The sequence below is a fragment of the Amphiura filiformis genome, chromosome 15 (assembly GCF_039555335.1).
Source record: "Amphiura filiformis chromosome 15, Afil_fr2py, whole genome shotgun sequence".
NCBI lineage: Eukaryota > Metazoa > Echinodermata > Ophiuroidea > Amphilepidida > Amphiuridae > Amphiura > Amphiura filiformis.
Window position 1 is genome coordinate 3,816,093 of NC_092642.1, and position 19,977 is coordinate 3,836,069.

The following is a 19,977-nucleotide window of genomic DNA, read 5'->3' on the forward strand; positions in this document are numbered from 1 at the left end:
ACCACAGTCCCTCACATGTTTATATTGTAAATTTCTTGGTACAGTGACACCATCTCGGTAAAGCTACTAATATCGTTCACGAGCATTATACCAATCATTGCTCAAATTTAACCTCAAGTTTTGGAATATGAGTTTTGATACCTAACATATTCAAAGGTCATTCAATTATTATACAGACATATTGGGCTAAAAAAGTGGTGCGATGGGGGGATGATGTTACTTTTACTACAGTTGGAGTTGTGTATTCAATTGACCTCAAACTGTAGAGTATGGGGCTTTTGTACAGGGGCGTAGCAAGAGCCTCGGGGTCCCATGGACAAGGAGCCATCTTAACGGGTCCCTTTTAACATCTCTTTTATTATCCTTATTGCGATTAAATCCCACGTACACTCGTCGTACGTACAGGGCTCCTGTTAGCATGGCGTTTTAATAATAGTAGTGTTAATATGCGATTTCAGTCCACAAGGGATGAAAGGTCCTTTTGCAGAATGCCTGTATCTCTTGTTGAATGGATGGCAAGGTATAGTAAACAGTCATCTGCAAAGAGCCTGATGATTGTTCTGCTGTCGATTTCATTTGCAATTTCGTTAATATAAACCAGAAACATAAGCGGGCTCATAACGGTTCCTTGTGGGACGCCAGACTTTACAAGGACTGGGTTTGATAGCCACGTGACATTTCCTGCTTCTGAGTTTCCCAACCTTGAAGGACCTTTGTCTTCCGAGGCTGCTAATGTCGTCCAGGCAACACATTCATGACATTCTCCCACTACCATTTGCCTGATACCGACCATTGCAAAAGCATCACATTTTGTGGACTAAAATTTCTTCGTTTGTGCATTTAACATGTTTAAACGGATTTCCGTCTTCTGCGCCCATTGTAACCACTGGAATACGCGTATGATTACACCTTCCGTCAAATTGATTAGCCTAAATTTACTTATTTCATACAAAGAGCATTGCTAGTGAAAGTTTTTCACTGGGTGGAAACCTGCTATATTCTAATGTCGAATCTTTTCCAATCGAGTGGGCTTGCACCGGCCTTAATGACTGAAATGGAAATGTAAGCGGAAAGCAAATTGTACCTCGTCGATCCTGTGCTATTCTTATTACATGCTTCACTTCGACAAACTTGGCGAGAGCTCCTTTCCGCAAAGTCCATTCAGGTTGTTTTGTTTTTCTTTTACAACATAGTTGAAAGTTTTCTTGGCGCAATTCTACTACTGCCGATGATGGATACTTCTGAAGCATGTAAATACCAATCCACAAAGCAAAATAATCCACATTCTCCTGTTTGACCTTTTTACATATTTTTACATACGTCAAGCGTATGTCGTCGACTGAAGATAGCACTATTGTGACATATCAATTAAGACTAAACTTTATCTACAGCATTGGTAGTTTCCATGCTGATGAAGTAATATTTCTGAAATACCACTTATTAATACAAACCATGTGGATACCTCTTCCATTTTAGTTTCCAATCTATTTATGTTAATCAGTCTAAATGTTCAATGAATTTGACACATTTGGTTAACAATTTGATTAAGACATCATTTTAGAATGGGCTACGGCGTGGAGAAGGCTAAGAGGAGCTAAACAGATTGTGATGTTTGACATCTGGTTGTTCGCTTCATCTAACTCGATGATATGTAGGTAATGATGTTTAAAGCAAATTGTTGAAATAGGTATCCAGGTCTTGACTTTACAGTAGACTATACGCTAGTTCACGGAGAGCTGCATTAAAAGGATTGATTTGAATGTAGAAAATCGCGTGCAAGTAATTTGTTGTTGTACAAATGAGTACAAGATATTGAGTCTGTACTTTGACTTGACACCACGTCTGACTTACGGTAATGTATGCTTGTCTGTTGCAGGGGCTTTCCTTTAATTTCCTTCTTTGATTTAATTATGTTTGCTAACCGAATGTTCTTAAATTAAGCCATCTATTTGTGCGAATTAAAGACAATTAGATGTCGTTAAAGGGTAGGTTATATGAGGAAAAGCGTAATATGGTACATTGGGATTTGCTTTATTGATAGACATCAACCTTTTCAGACACGTCAAAATAAATAGGCATTAAAGTAGCTTTTATAAAATGCATTCTTAAACCTGCACAATTCTTGTTAATATAACTACGGTATCCATCATGCAAATGAAATGTCTGGGAAACAACGTGCGCTATAATGATCATGTCATGCATTTTATCGTCACCATTGTCGTCTTCGTTGTCTCAAAGGGTCAATAACCTGATAGAGATTCAACAATTGAACTTCAAATGCAGGTGTGATAGGTGACCGTATGATATTATCAGACACCTAAGGCATTGCCCTAGCGATATCGGAATACTCCGACTGATGTATAGTAAAACCATTTTGTGTGAAAATGTATTGCTACACTAAAGTGATAAAATGATAAATAAAAAAATCCCTTTAAAAGGGAAAGCCAGCCTCATTGTAGAAGAGGTCTCGTAATTAGTTTTGGTCAATGTCAGACACCTAAGGCATTGCCCTAGCGATATCGGAACTGTAATTGTGAAGGAAGAATGTATTTTATAAAAGCTACTAGTGATAAAATGATTAAAAAAAATGTAATACAGTAGCGGGTGTGTGCATATCCTAAATTGAATATTCTTTAATATCGGTATATATTTGCTCGCTTTTTCGTGGGTATCATTTATTCCAAGTGTTTGTAATAGCGGGTCCTTTGCGAACGATGCCATGGATGAATGGTTAAATTGAAAATAGGTCAAAGGGATCAATTCGCACAAGATTCGTAACTTTTAAAATTTGTCCGAAATCGCATATTAACACTACTATTATTAAAACGCAAAAGTCCATGGTAAAAGGAGCCCTCTACGTACGACGAGTGTACGTGGGATTTAATCGCAATAAGGATAATAAAAGAGATGTTAAAAGGGACCCGTTAAAATGGCCTTGTCCATGGGATCCCGAGGCTCTTGCTACACCCCTGAACAAAAGCCCCATACTCTACAGCTTGAGGTCAAATTTGTTTCTGACAGTCATATTTATAGTACTAGAGCTGGCTCAAATCTGGTTCAAATGCTATGTAGAAACAACTCAGATGAAAGAAAATTTATCTCTAGGGGGGTGGTAACTTTTAATAATCTGCCTGTCATAACCAAACAACCTCTTCCTGCTAGTGTTTCAATTTTCAAACAGATCATTTCTTTAAAGCCATAATGTACGATTTCCGTCAAAATTCAGGTTTATTACGCTTTTGTGAAGAAAGTCCACTTTTCACAAAATCGCCCCCTCCCCTCCATGGAACAAAACTCCACTTTTTCAAAATGAGCACCCCCCCAAACCAATGAAATCCTGTGTACGGGCCTGACTTCATCAACATCATTATTAAACATAAGAAATCACTTTTAAAATATTGATGTATTTAAGACTTGGTGTTACTATCGTCGTGGGAACTACTCGTATATGCTAGCATCAGTCAACGAGCGACTGCCTAAAGGAAAATGCTAAACATGCTAAATGTGAAACAGTGAGTGATGTGATCTATAGAGGGAATCGCTCATCCTTAAAGGGTCATACATAATATAACATGCTGACACAAACATGAAAATAACCTATATTTAGGCCTAAACATTAAGTTGTTTTATTATTATTATTAAAATAATGAGTATTTTTAAATCTATTTTCATTATGAATGTAAAATGTAGAGCATTTATCATGTTTATGCCGAACCATTAAATAATGAACGGGTTTGTCTTGTAATAAGTTGTTGCAAGTTGCGTTCATCTGTCAGAAAATGGCAAATCATTTTGGAAAACACGCGATCTGACGAATTGTTCCGCATGCCCGCTATGCTATCTACCGTAGACGTATACCCCAATAATAGAGCCCTACATTGATAAAAGTGCTATTTTTCTCTTTTGAGCTAATTGACTCATTCTAAATTCATATTATTAGTATCTTGTCATTGACAGTCCAGCCTTAATTAAGTAAGTACACAGTGAAATGTTTGTACATTTGTTTTATGACAATAATGTTTGAATAAAGAATTATCAATTTGACGTAATAAGGGAGGCGTTTATCAGTTCGTCTAGGTACGTATGAGCTCGTATGACGACAATTTATAAGTAAACACAGATCATAAAAGATGGTTCAAGTTGGGTTTTTCACAGATCACCAACAGATCTGTCAACAAGTTTAACAAGCATTTGCTTTAAAGAAAAACAATTCTATCCAACCAGTGAAAAACAAAACAAATGAGAGAATCTTGAAATGCCTAGAGGGTACATGTTTGCTAACGACCCGTTGACTTGCAACCGTTGACATACACATTTCAGCACTATCAATCGATTCCATTTTAAATGATTTCGCCCACGACAAAATGATCGGTAGACACTACATCACTTGACCACGACAGATCTCGCCCAACCTTAATTGTCCAAACGCCCCCGTATCTTTAAGTCAAGCCAACCGTAAAACGCAATCCGTGATTTTCTCTTTATACCAGTCAAATAAAATATTCATAACCTAAATTGCATATTTAAACATCATCATAATAACGTGTTGATTAAATTTTGAGTATCAAAATAAACTACCAAATAGAGGTAAGGCTGCAAAATTATAAATTATGACTTATAATCTTATTCATTATTGGAAATGTACAATATACCCATTTATGGATGTTTACAAAGCAAACTTTGAAATTCATCTCTATTATTACGTCCTCACACCTGCGATATTATACATGATGTTACTACATTAATGACGTCAATAAGCTAGCTATCGATATCTAGAATTGATTTGTATTTAATATTACACGCCACCACTCCCCATATCGGTATTGACAAAGACCCATGACAACTACCTTGCCCTAATATTCAAACAATTAGAAATACAATGATCATCTTCAAATATACAAAGGTAAAGGTCCATATGTGGCGAAAGCGGGAGGAACGTCCCCCTAAAAATCAAAAAGAATTAAAAAAAATGAAGCAATACTTGCTTTTTGCGTTTTGCTTCTTTTCCCGAAAACACAGTTTTGAGTTAAAATATGGTAAAATTGCACAATAATTGTACTCGCTTCGCTCACTAGCCCATCAGATACCATAAACTGTCACCTTCATTTTGAGCTAAAATGGGCTAAAATGGTCTGAAATTGAAAATTTTCGCCAGCTTCATCACGGGCACGCGCAAATATCCCAGAAAAAAAAACCCGGCATGCCCGTACCCTCCAAACATTAACGCTTCCTCCGCAACTGAAAGGGTCGGTCTAAAGAGAAGATTTACTTTGGAATTGTTTTTAATGATAAGGCACATTAAGGGAGCTGGAATGAGCGTTTTGAGCGTTTCGCCAGTATTTTTTGTGGGACATGAGAGCACATCAGACATATCGAATTGCATTCTGAATACGAAATATGTCTTTCGGATATCAAATAATTTTCATATTTTGAAATTCACGATATAATACAAATTTTATGACAAATTATTAAAATTTGATATTTTTCACATTTTTGATATGTAACAGTCCTCTAAGTAAATTTTATAAATCTAATGATATATTCTTAAAGTGTAGGCCTATGTAGCTGGGAGGAAAAGCCAACGATCAATTGAAAATTTTGACCTTTCACATTGAAGATATGGATTTTTTTCCCAAAAAGACCTCATTTTTTTTAGTGTTTTGGGAAAAAAATCCATATCTTCAATACGAAAGGTCAAAATTGATCGTCGGCTTTTCATTCCACCTACATACACTTTAAGTATAAATCGTCAGATTTATAAAGTTTACTTCGAGTACTGTTAAATATTAGGCCTAAAAATATCAATTTTTAATCATTTGCTATAAAATGTGTATTAAATTGCGAATTTCAAAAAATCAAAATTATTTGATATCAGAAGGACATTCTTTGTATTCAGAATGCAATTCGATATGTCTGATGTAATCTAATGTCCCACAATAAATACTGTCCAAACGTTCATACCCCATCCCTTAAGGCTGGTCTTAACCCTGGAATTGCGGAAACTTTTGGGCCTCATAATTATAACTGCTAAATTGTTGGTCTAAAGTATATAAAAGTTCATTTAGAATGGCAAAGATTTGATGAATTCGTCTGTGAGGTCATATTAATTTGGGGGGCAAAATGCTCATTTTTGGAGAAAATAAAAAAAATAAAAAATCTTTTTTTTTTGCCCACATTTTTTCGGACCACGTAACAAATAAAATTCTTGAGTAAAAGAAAATCATTAATTTTGAAAAACTAGATAAAAGTATTTAGGACTCGTTTTTTTATTTATTTAAATATTTATTTATTTATTTATTTATTTATTTTTGAATTTTGACCGTAACTTTGAGAAATTTGCACCAACAATAGTTGAAATTTTGGCGAAAATCGGGCTTTTTTATGATTTTTTTTTGAAAATTGAGAATTTTTCAACCATTTATGATGATGCACTGAATGATCTTCATCACACTCAAGCATTAATAAAAATATCCCTTGAAAAGGGAAACTAGTTAAGAAGATTTCATGGAATAAGTCTTAAGGTGGATCATGAGGCATATAAGCAAGTATTAAACCGTATTGTGTACGCTGATCAATATGTCTTTTGTTTGAAGCAAATTAGGCATCCGGTTTTCATAATGCATCTATTTTAATTTTCCTTGAATCTTGCTGTTTTACCAATAATCAATGTCGTTGATTATTGGTAAAAATGATAATCAATGTAGTTAAAGGTGTGTGACCCGATCGACAGCGATTCTTGAGGCACGGCTAATATTAATAATTATATTAATAAAAATTCCCTTTAAAAGGGAAAGCCAGCCTCAATGTACAAGAGGTCTTGTAATTAGTTTTGGTCAATGTGAAAGGCATTTTTAGGATCACGCTTACATCCATGATACATGACAGTCCACCAAACCATCAGAATACAGCAGAAAACATTAACTCCTAATCTCCTGTCAACTCTTTAATTCATTACTCCAAATTGTTCTGTTCTGTTCTGCGTTTTTTGGGGTTTTTTTCTACTTTTTACCCACGATATCTCAATTTCCAATTTTGTAATACCATAACTTACGAACTCAATATCTTCGCTTAGGAATGTCCGATTTCATTGGGCATGTTGAGGAAAACGGCGTTGTGGAGCAAAATAGCTCTTTATGTAAAAACCTCAAAATCGATAAGCTGCCCCAAAAAATTAAAATTGTTTATAAATTGCTTAAAATTGAAAGATAAGAGATTCAAATTGTCATTTGGTATTTTTGAAATTACAAATTTGGCAAAATATGAAGACAGCATTATTGACGAAGTTGAAGCCCCATTCAAATACATGTAGCTAATTTATATACTGTCAGTCTATACAAATTACAGATTCATGTAAATTCCTTATTTTCGGCTGAACCATCACTAGCAGGTTATGTTAACACATTTAGGGCAATGGCAAAGGTACCAAAATCTGAATTTTGATGATTTTTGCGATTGTCTGGATGAGGAAATCACTGAATGGGCCTTTAAGCATGCGCATTGATTAATTATTATACGTGTACCCATCAAACAATTTCAAATATTACAGAGGTATTTTGAGGTTTTAAATATCTGTGGTAGAGCGGTATAACGTGGTGTGCACTGTTTATCAAATGGATTTAAACATGTTTGACCATAATCAAATCACGATCATCATGATAATAGGCCAATCATAACATTTGTTACCCACTATTGTTTTTGTTACATTTTTGGGGACATTTACCACAATTTATCTGGACATTCACCCCAACTGTGCACCTGCAGAACAGAATACAAATCTAGTTGTTCACATGATTATAGCATTTGTCGTCTATTATAAACTAGAGCGATTACCGCACCTTAGCTGAACCATCGTCACACATTTCTGACTTTTTCTCTTTCATATGACACCACCCGGGGTCACAATTTTCGAGATATTTAATACAGAAAAGACCCAAAATATGAATATTGACCCTTGTCTTTTAAAGAAATATTGACCCAGGTCTTATGAGAAGTGACACCCCTGGTGGACTGATATTCTATTGACCGGGCCTTATGATGAGGGTCACCCCGGTGGGGAAATTATTTTGTATTATATTTCTTACTTTTTTCGCTTTCATTTGGCACTAATCAGGGAGTCATACCTTCTTGGCATTTCGAGATATGAAAAGGAACCAAAATATGAATATTGAACCAGGTCTTATTATGAATGGCTCCCCCGGGTGTGGAAATATTTTTATTATATTCTTTACTGTTTTCCCTTTTATATGACACCACTCGGGGATCATACCTTCTTGGCATTTCGAGATATGAAAAGGACCCATAATATGAATATTGACCCGGATCTTATGAGGAGTGTCACCCCCGGTGAGGAAATTAGTTTTATTATTATTTTTTACTTTTTTCTCTTTCATTTGACACCACTCAGGGGGTCATACCTTCTTGGAATTTCGAGATATAAAAAGGACCCATTTGCATATTGACCCAGGTCTCATAATGAGTTTCACCCCGGGTGGGAAAATGCTTTAATTAAATCCTTACATCTTCCTCTATCATGTGATGCACTTGCAGGGTCATACCTTGGCATTTAAGACCAGTTGCTGAGTAAGTAAGGAAGTAAGATAGACTAATATAGGCTGAGACCATTTCATGGTTCAGCAAATACATCTTGCAAACGTCATAGTCCGACTACCACTTTCACGTTGTTTTGGTGTCCATAATTATATAGTTTAGTTTTTGATAGATTTTGCTTCTCAAGATCACCAATGTCAAAAATAGGGCCTATGTTTACTGGGCCTCTGTCAGCATTGAGCATTTTTGAGATATGGAGGGGGAAAGTTCGTACAGACTAGAGGTCAAAATACAAAACTGCTCAAATGCTGTTGAACAGCTCACCAAATTATTCCCCTTGTCGTAGCGATCGAGAAAAAGTATACTTTTTTTCTAGGCTTATCTGTGATATTCCCTTCAGGAGTTATAAGCGGAAATGTCTACGGTCACCAAAAAAAGAATACTGAAATTGTTCGTCTTCTAATAAATAATTACCAAAAAAAGAATAGTTTGCCATAGCTAAAGATATTTCGTTACCAATGGTCATGGTACTTTGGTGTCCATTGAATTATATAGACATGGCCCTTTTTTGCAATGTTACCATGGTTACGCATGTAAGGTTCTCATATAAGGAATGCAAACTATTATTTTTCTGTATTGATTTTCTATGATTAACAATGGACTTTTGGGGCATTTGGGGATGGGGGAGGGGCGATTCGTTGATAAGATTTAGTTTGACGATAAATCTTGTCCCCATCGGAACAGTTTCCCTTGTCAAATTTGACAAAATTCTATGCAAAAACGAGTTGATCGTTTTAAGAGTGTACTTATTCCATATTGTTGTTTATTTACCAACAAATTGCCATCGATTGACATATTTCTTAATTATTTTATAATTTCGTTAACGACCTATTACAAGTCTAAAGAACGTCAAGCGAAGCGACGTATATGCCGTATAGAGCAGACGATATCATATATTTTTAGCGGTTAAAATTTTGTCTGCTGCACGTGTTTGTTACGTTGAATTCTCGCGAGATTTGTTTCTTTTGCCAAGCAAGTTTCTATGAACATAGTCATTATATTCAAGGGAAATGGTCAGAGATATGGTATTACTATAAGAATATATAGAATACAAAATGTTTATACATTTATGAGCCGGACATCCGTGCGCACAAATTATGACATTTAATTTCTTCGAATATTGCGGTCATCTGTGATAGGTTATCTATAAACATGATAAAGCAACCTCCACTGAAGCAAACTCAGCAAACTATGCCATCTACCTTTAGGATGAACTCTCTTAAACTTCCAACACGTCCAAGGATTTCCTTGAATGGCCAATGTTATAATTATGTAGTTTCAAAATTATGAAAAATTAATAAGTCCTTGATGACGAGAGCAGTCGACGTTTCCGAATGCCGATCATATCTTTCATGCATGACACTGTACATCGTCGTTACAGAAGATCACTGATGTCAATTACACTCAAGTATAGCATTCGTAGAAATTTATAAAAAAATAAAAATAATGATTTACAGGTACCGTTACCCGGGACTGTTACAGATCCCAGAGTGACGGCGGAATTGCCCTTCGTACAGAAACACGTAGGAAGAATTTAGATGTTGTTTTTGCTGTCTGAAAAATCCAAAGTATGGACAATATGCGTTTGGTTGGACACAAATATTTATTATCACAACTTTACCACATCAGATCTGGACGAACAGATCTATAACATAATGGTTATTTTGTTACAATGACCCTCCTTTCTAGATTTGGCCTGAACATGCTGAACAAACCTTGGGAACAAACCTGCTCCTATAATTTCAGCTGTGTAATATTAATTTAACGGAAGTGTTTTTGAAAACTTTATCAGTAAATTGATACCGAACAATACGTTGACTTGCACCTCGTACCACCTTTCTGCATTTCTGTCTTTTGCAACCAAACTCTACCCGGGACTCTACCAGCAGTATCATCAAGATACATTAATCTGTGACAAGATAAAAAGGGCAAGGATACTTCCGAATTCTGCATGTCAGGAATCACCAGGTGGGTAAATTTTGATATTTAATGTTGACATAGTTGATAGGAGAAAGTGTCAACATTCTGTTTCTTGTCCTCTTTTAACAAGTTAAAAAATAGAATATAGTCTTTTGTCCACCATTGCGAACAAAAACATGATAAAGCGGTTGTACGCGATACGCACCACCAGCAATTATGATTTAGTTTGTTGCATTTCTTTGTTGGATTTGGATTTGTTTTGTTTTAGATAATATATTTCTTGTACTTCATCGCAATGATTGCCTACGTGATTATCAGGCCGTTTTTTCAAAGGACCATCATGAAATTGCCTATACACGATTGAGACAGCGCTAACATGACATGGCCTTTTAAGATTGTATTTGAATGACACCACTAATTACCTCTGTGGAAATGCATCTTGTCTCAACATTGACAAGATAAACCAGGCTTTTCACATCAGATGATCATAAACAGATATTCTGTGCAGGACAGACGGCACTGGCCTACATTTATTATTCACATTAGAGAGACATTCAGAGATATACATCACTACCGAATTCCACTTTCTTCACACTTAAAAATATTTACAATGTTACAATTCGACCTCTGAAATGAATAAGTCAAAAACTTTGTTTTCTATTCACCATGTTCACGAGATCTTGGTAGTTCAGGTTTGTCTTTGTCCCTGGGGACAAGGAACTATGTGCAAACAAGGAAGTTGAATGCGGAAATCATGCTCAACCATAGACTCTGAAGACAGAGTCTATGGCTCAACATAGTCATTTGGCTAGCTTCCTTGAGACAATGGCGTATTAGCGGTGATACACGCGCGATCAAAGGATGTGAATCTGTACAGCACCGATACAGCTGTAAGGCACAGTCACTCCGCGCCATGATGCGTTCCAGATGCACCACCTCTGATGGCGCGTACATGTATATCATACCATGATGCTACCGTCGAGGAAGCCAAATGGACCATAGCAGACTAATGAAGACTTCACGGGGGAGTCCCTCAGGGCACGAAACTCGGTCCCATTGGTTTTCAGATTCTCATAAGCATGATAAGTGATGCTGCTCAAAAGTCCACATCCATCTAGTTGGTGGAAATACGTGGATGACCTGACATTTGCAGATAATGCTTAAAATGCCAACGAGAAGTTGTTTATGCTAAGGTCCCTCAAGAGGTTTGGCTTTGATAGTGAAGAGCTGAGCGTCGTTTACAGTGGTTATGTAAGACAAATTCTTGAGATTGCCAATGTTGTGGCATTCTAGCATTTCAGTTAAGCCAATCCAAAAAACTTGAGCCTATCCAAAAGGGGAACAGGGCGTTAGTCCCACACGCCGCTAGTCCGACACATGAGTTATTATCTTTATAAATTGAACTAATTTGGTGCTCTTAAATTGATCAATTCGTGGAGCAGTTGGCAAACAATAATGTTATCGTGAACAAAATATATGTGAATGTAGCTTTTACATAATTACCGACAAATTGCAGATATTACCGATGAGATTACTCAGATTAACACGCAATATGAAAGGAACAGAGTTTAGCAAATGATCAGCTACAATTATTCGATATTTTGGTTTTATAGCTGTAATATTAATTAGCTACTCAGACGTGATAATGTACCAGTAATTGGGTACTATATCGATTAAATGAATGGCTGGAATAATTTAGCTTAGATATCGGTTAATCAGCATGGTCAGTGGTGTAAGCAAGGACATTTTAACTCGATATAATGACTACAAGTTTAACCTCACGCTACACTCGTTGGTGAAAATCTTCCGACGATAAATGTCCCACCAACATGATCATTACTTATATTAAGCAAATTCAAACCATATCTATTGATTCTATTCCATATTTTGTAGTGATGGACCTTACTTTTATCAAGATGCATGCACTACAAATCAATAACCATATTGTCGGGGAACATAGTTGTTCTTGCCCCATAATCCACGTCCAATGGAAGAAACTCAGATCAAGCTTGTGTAATTACACTCCTAAATCGTTAAAGATAATAACATATTCATATTGATGGAGCCATAGTTTGATTGTACTGTTGACTATGAGGTATGTTGTTTGGGTATGACAGGCTTTGTAACATCACCACGGATCACATTGTCAGACATAGTTTTGCCATCGGAATATCAATGGAGCCAACATGCCAATGTAACATTTTTTGTCTTACTCTTTCCATGCTTTACAAAGATGTAAAGATATACACAAACAGAGAAAAGGTATCTCCATGCCCCCCCCCCCCCCCCCCCCTCTCAAAACCCGCCGGTGCACTGCTTGATGGTAACCCAAGTAAGGGTGGCTTCGGTGAAACGGTTAGGATCCATGATCACAAGGTTGTGTGTTCGAACCCCGTCTTGGCCAACGGGAAACTGTTAGTGATAGGCATACTGCCGCCGTTATTGTTGGCTACCAAACGGTTATACAGGGTGTCCCAAAACAAAAGAGGCCCCTCATTGCGCCCTCTTTTTCTCCTATTTCTGAAAAGTTGATCAAATATATTTTGGTATGTAAAGAAACCTTTAATCGTTAGCTTTAATAAACCAAAACAATTATTTCAATCGGCTAACAACTTTTGAAGATATGCCCTTTGAATAAAAGTACCCGTTTTCACTCTGTCCACGGATAGCAAACAGAGTGGTTGGGATGGCTCATGCTGTGGAGTGGCCTGCACGATCACCAGACCTCACACCACTTAATTTTTTTTTTTTCCTTTGTGGCAAAATCCAAGATCATCACAAACGAATTACTGAATGCATTCGCAAGTATCCGGCGCACAAGGATGGTACGCAACGCAATTGATGCAATGAGGACCACAGCTGAAACCTGTATTTGCCAAGGAGGCAACCAGGTAGAGGGCAGAGCAGCACAGTAAACTCACTTCAGAAGAACCAAAGACAAACCAAACAGCCTTTTAGGGCTACCTTTTATCCTAAAAAGAGAAATGACTTATGTTGTAAATAAAAAAAAGAAAGCAAGAAACAACAAAGTAAGAAACATAATAAAACAAAAAGGCATAAATAACCAAGAAAAAGTAAAGCAAAAGAAGTCCCATTCGGCATCCATTTTACCCACAAGTTAATGACACTATTAACAAAATCCATTGCCCATAAACCCACCGGTAAAGCCCATAATAAATTTATTTTATAAAGTTATCATTGAGGAATGTTTGATATTCATGCATGGTATGTGTACTCCTTTTCAATCTTTGAAGCAGCCAAACCTTCTCCGTGGACAGAGTGAAAACTGGTACATTTCTTTAAAAGAGCATATCTTCAAAACTTGTGAGCCGATTGATATAATTGTTTTGGTTTATTAAAGTTAACGACTCAAGGTTTCTTTACATACCAAATTATATTTGATCAACTTTTCAGAAATAGGAGAAAAAGAGAGCGCAATGAGGGGCCTCTTTTTTGGGGGACACCCTGTATCATAATGGCAGCAGAATACTAAGATGTAAAGCGCTCTGATAACTGTTTTGAAGGAATTTTGTTAATGCCACATTTATTTATGTCACTGAGTAACTAATTTCATTCAACGTTGTTTTAGTTGGAATAAGGCTAGATTCTTTACAACGATACCGTTTTTGCAAAGCATTTATTCCAAATATTTATCAACCTAGATGATTTGTTCTCTCATCTTTTCTTGGGACCCCATCGGAAATAAGCTTGCCTTTTCTGCGGGCTTAATGGGTTATCCCGGCTTGTCATTTTTTTGTCCGTGTGCCTTGTTCCTAAATGGCTTTGTGGCTGATTAATTTAAGCTTTAAATAATTTGTCACATTGATGTACTTTGTAATGATTTTTCTGTCTCTATAATTTGTTTTTGTATTCTAATGATCTTGCCAAATAAAAAACAAACAAACATTGAGAACATTTATGAATTCATACATGAATACATAGTCGTTTTACTTTATTTTGCTGTTAATCAAAGGAAGCTATTAATGTGGTTAAATGCATTGTTAAAACATGTATGATAAGCTCAAACATTCCTACCGATAAAATATTCATGATTCGATCAGAATGATCTGCATCCCACGTGATCAAATACCGTCATCACGCGACTTGCAAACATTGGCCGGCCCGGCCCGTAGCGTGCTATCCCCGGTTCAAAACCACACCGAGAACGAAATTTTCCTCTTGGTCTTCTTTATTCCTTCCTTACTTCCTTCGTTCATTCCTCTTATAGCCAAAAAGACTCCCTAAGCTATATTTATGTTGATTTTAATAATGGTACAAACTAATAGTCCGGGATTCTAGATTAACATATTGTGAGAAATTAACATGATTATAATTAACATAAAACATATCATCAATGTTGACAGATGTTTGCATCGAACTCAGGCCTACTATTAATAGACCTGCTATTAAGGATACGAAACATGATTTACCGACAAGTGACTCATTTCGGAATGCGATCATGAATTTTGAAGAAAAAAAGTTTCCACAGGCTTCGCTGGGATTCGAACCAGCGATTCGAAACTTCCTTCGATTACGCGTATAGCGCTTTACCGTTCGGCCACGGTGGCAGTTGAGTGGAGCAGTGTAATGATAAATGATAAATCTCATAATGCCATCTTTAGCCTTTTGTTTACTAAAAAAGACGCGTTTTGTAAAGATAGATTAGCCGTTTTATGCACAAAGAGCACGAACGTTTGGGAAAGGTTTCAAACAAATAATAAAGACACTGATGTGATGATGAAATTGCGTAAGTCGGGAAATATCTGCGTCGCAATGTTTTGTTTTGGTTTTAGGAATTTGACCTTAAAATTTACGACTTCATGACATTATCATTCGAAATCAACAAAAGATATTTCAACAGTATATGGCATCATTCTTTCTCTAGAATGTTTTATACATGTATATGAAATAGCTTCAACAATGGTTTGCTGCATAATGTTAAAAACAGCCTTGACATAAAAAAAGGGCGAGAGGTACCATATTTACGGATTCAGGCTAAATTTAAAATTGATATAAAACGTTTGTTTTTGATCGATTACAAAAATTAATTTTTGTCATAAATTTTATAAAGAAATTGTGTCTGGCGTGAATTACACTACAGTTTTTATTCTTAGGGCTCTTTGACTTCTTCAAATGATTTTTTAAATGATAGAGTGAATCCCCTGGCCCTCTATAATTACGCACAAAAGATCGAGTCCCCTTAAGATAAGATTAGCACCCCGAATATCTTTACTTGTCAAGTAACCAGGTTGACTTCTGTCTGTATGTCTTTTTCAGAGAGTTTTTTCACCACTTTTAATCAATTTCAGAAACCAATAATCGAAACAAGTAACAATATATTGAAAGTTGAACTTCTTAAACATCGACTTGAAGCGAAACCGTTAAGTCCTCAACTGTACTTAAATGTCTTCCATGAGAGTACTTCGTTAAGGGATTACATTGTTGATAAGTGGTTTTAATCTCTATCATGTCATATAACGGTAAGCTGCTATGCCCTGTAACCACCTGTTGTGAAGATAACCCATTGATCTTATTCTCACAGACATTAAAATGATCATAAAATTGGTAAAAATAATACTGATTGTATTTTCGCAATCATTTCTTGCCGTTTCGATTTAGTTTCCGATAGTAAGCTCCAAGGAAATTTGTTACGACCGTTTATAGCGATGGATTATGTACTATTAGCTCAGACAAATTAAGAAAAATAAGGGTTTAACCAACCACTAATTTCAACTGAATGTACTGAACTGTGTATGAGTGCAATGCTAGCGAGGACTGTTGCAACACACTGACAGAGCCAGAAACAAGTGAGGAGGATTAATGGAGAGAGTAAAATAATGATGTGTTCCAGTCAAGATAATGTACGTTTCAGTTCTTAATGGGTTACTTAAAGTTTATGTCTCAGTCTTGCAATATTGGAAACAGTAGAACCTACGATTGTGCAGCACCTTACAAAATGTCAAGAAGTACAAGCCAAAATGTTTTACTAATGGTGGCCATTTTTAATTCTATAAGGTAGCCATCAAAACTTTACTTTCTTGGAACTTTTTTGTAATCCTTGCCATTGTAAACATGGGTGTTACTATTGCTACCAGTTTAAGTAACTCGGAATTTAAGATAAATATTGTAGTCTGAAATACGTTATTTAGTGGCGGCCATTTTGAAATCTGAGAGAGCTGCCAAACATAATGCCCTGTACCTTTGTACATATATGCTTTATTTGCAATCTTTTGCATCATAAACATGGATATTTCCACCATTTTAAGCTTGTTGTGTGGCTAAATATAGATATAGCCACAAAATATGTTGATGATGACAGCCATTTTAAAATTCAAGATGGTCGCCAAACGAAATGACGTATAACATTGCATATGCCTTTATTGTAATCCTTGACATCATAAACATGGTATTGTCACCACTTTCAGCTTGATGTGGAACTCAGAAGCCAAGTTATAGTCCAAAATATGTAGAAAATGGCGGCCATTTTGAAATTCAAGATGGCTGCCAAGGGTCTGGGAGGAAAAAATGGTAACAATTTGATTTGAGTTCCTAGAACCCTTATCTATCATTAGTTTAATACCAAAATCTCAAAATGTTCCATTACCTCCCACAAATAACAAGCCATAACCATAACCCCACCAATATCAGGGTTTTTCAGAATGTTAAAAAACACGAGATATTTCTGTTAGCGTGGTCGATAAGAGCGGGCGCGGTGAAGCTTTTTGTAGTTGAATTAATTTTCGGCAAACACACAATTGACCTTACAAGTTATGTGTGTAATGGCTATGAGACAGCCCATTGAATCGCTTACCTTGTAGGTATAACTTCTATAAGATCTTATTTTGACAGCATGCATATTGATCTAATTTGAGTACAAGGGGATGGGTAGACAGGGTGAGTCGCTCCTAATAATCATAAATTATTGACAAGCTGCATTTTTGAAATATTTTCCCTTCAATCACATGTATATACATAGGCACATCCATCCGAGTCCATCGCACACACCCCCACACACCCCCTACCGCCCTGCTCTCCTTTTCACACAGACCCAAAATGTTGAAGGCTAGGGCCTATAAAGTTCCCATTTTTAATCTGACCACGTCTGAGTGTAATTGGTGTTGCTAAAACGATAAAATCAGCGGTGAAAATCAAGTCCCATTTTAAAATAAACTCAGTTGCCTATTGTTATATACCCACATGACTATTGGGCTGATATACACATGCTATGATGACACATAATACAACTAAGAACATGTAATGCAACAATGCACTGCAAAACAGTGTAGCATTTAAACAATTTTCTAAACACATTCTTACCTTCACTTAATTTGTAACGTGTTTAAAATAATACTAAACATGTTTAGAGTATTGATGGATAATGTTTAGCCATTGATACGTAATGTTAACATAGTTAAGTTTCTAAATATGTTATAAAGTGAAGCCAAGAATGTCCAATACTGTTTTTACAGAGTGAAGATGCATCATTAAACCAAAAATGATTTTTATATCGCCAAGAAGATCGAGTAGGCTACACGTATTAAAACCAGGCAAAGGTGGCGCTCAAAGTACAATTATTATAGACCTAAGTTACAAATATGGAGATGCGCAAAATTATGTTATCATTGTTCATGTTGTTGTAAGTAAAACGAAGTCTAGGGCCTATGTGTCCGTGACATACTCTCACAAACTTTAAATGTAGCCGGGAAATGTAGGCATATCAATTAAGGAATGTTATTGCGACCTGTAAGAAGCACGTTTGGTAGGGACATGTTAGTAGACTCTCTAGACATTCTCAATGCAATTTAAGCTATATGTCTAGCATCTTAACCGCCGTTAATTCTCATGACTTACCTCAATGACATCATTGACCAGTGTCTTCCACAGAAAACACATGCATGTTTTTCGTAATTCCATTATGTGCTGATGCATGTTCATCATAAAGTAAGATTCTAGCTTGAAATCAGCCCCATTGTCATGATAACATATCCATATTAAAGCACAAAATCTATGTTGACATCAAAATGAACTCATTCAAATGCTCCTCATCCCACGCATTTAAGTGTTCAAATTATGTAGAGAGCCAATCAAGTTGACAAAGAAACTATAATGACGTTCCTTTTATCTTCTGAAGGAAGACCATGAACATGATGAAACAGGTGATCAATTGAAAGTGTGTGTTTTGAAAGATCAAACCTGAAGAAATGTAGATGCTGATGGAGAATAAGTTTCACAAACAGTCAAAATGTGCCTATCGTTTGATATACCCCGAGTAGAATGGCGTGTTAAGTACCGTAATGCAGTCCAATACGACTTGAATAGTGTAGCGTCCTGTAACAGGGCTATAGATTTTTACATCACATCGGTCAATATTTCTCACGCTTCTTCTCATTTTTTACATGCATGGTTCAAGTAAGTCATGTCATTGAAATCGTGGACACAGCAACATCACGTTTCAAAGTAGAGCTAAATATTTTAAAATTAGTTTTACAGACTTAGTGAATTGTGGTATTATGGTGACACAGCAGCCTAGGTAGGCTTGTTTCTATTCGCTCGGTCAGCATGATCAGGAAAAACAAGCAAAAACACGTATACAGTTCCAAAATTATCAAACTAGGCGTATAGGCCTACCTTTATAAGGCCTAAAGGGTGATCGATCTTTATTGAAGATGTACATGGTATAGTTATACATGCACAGTTCTTTGGCTGTATTTCAATTTGTAATCTAACCTAAATACATAACTTACGGGGATCAAAAAATCAAGATTCAAATACTACTTACAACAAGCATTGTCCAATCGCTTCCAAAGTTGGTTATAATTCCTTTTGAGTCCACTATTAGGAGTACCTGTTGCTTTAACGGCCCTGGAGGGTGCTACATCCTTACTGTGGTAGGAATGAATATTCCGTGTTGTCTAGGATGCGTTGGGGTCTAGTATTGATCCTTCAGGTGACCCAAGCAGTGGTGTCACTAAACACGTGCTAAAGTAATTCTTAATGTTGATAAACCCAATTTTTACACAAGTGGCAGTCTGCCATGTGCACCATAGGTCTTACAAAATGCACAAAGATAATATTTGGTATAAAAGAAAAAAGTTCATAATTTTATTGAATTATATGGTTACTGTTTCCGAACATGTTTGTTATTATTGTCCATGCATTACCTATGTTAACAAGTTTTTCTATTCACTACGTCGGCACCCCGCCCGAGTGCACCTTAAATGAACTATTTATTCCCCTTCAGTCTGATTAGGAATGGGAAAGGGTATCGAACCGTCAGACTAAGGTGGCGAAATCCATATGTTAATTCAATTATGTTCACAAAACGCACTCATTGTAATGCCCTGTTGATCATTTATTTAGCGTAGGAACTAGCTCAAATGCTCAACTATATGTTGTTTTTTTGTTGTTATGTACACGTTTTTAAACGAATTAACAACTAAACCCGAGCAG

General features: G+C 36.2%; 1 protein-coding gene across 1 annotated transcript in view; it reads right to left on the minus strand.

Moving 5' to 3' along the window:
• LOC140171160 (protein NDNF-like) overlaps positions 1-19,402 on the minus strand; it is a 104,593-nt gene extending 85,191 nt beyond the window's left edge. Inside the window, exon 1 of the mRNA XM_072194349.1 lies at positions 19,307-19,402. The gene's annotated coding sequence lies outside the window, so the exon portion shown is untranslated. The remainder of the gene's footprint in view (positions 1-19,306) is intronic.
• Positions 19,403-19,977: the final 575 nt, after the last annotated feature.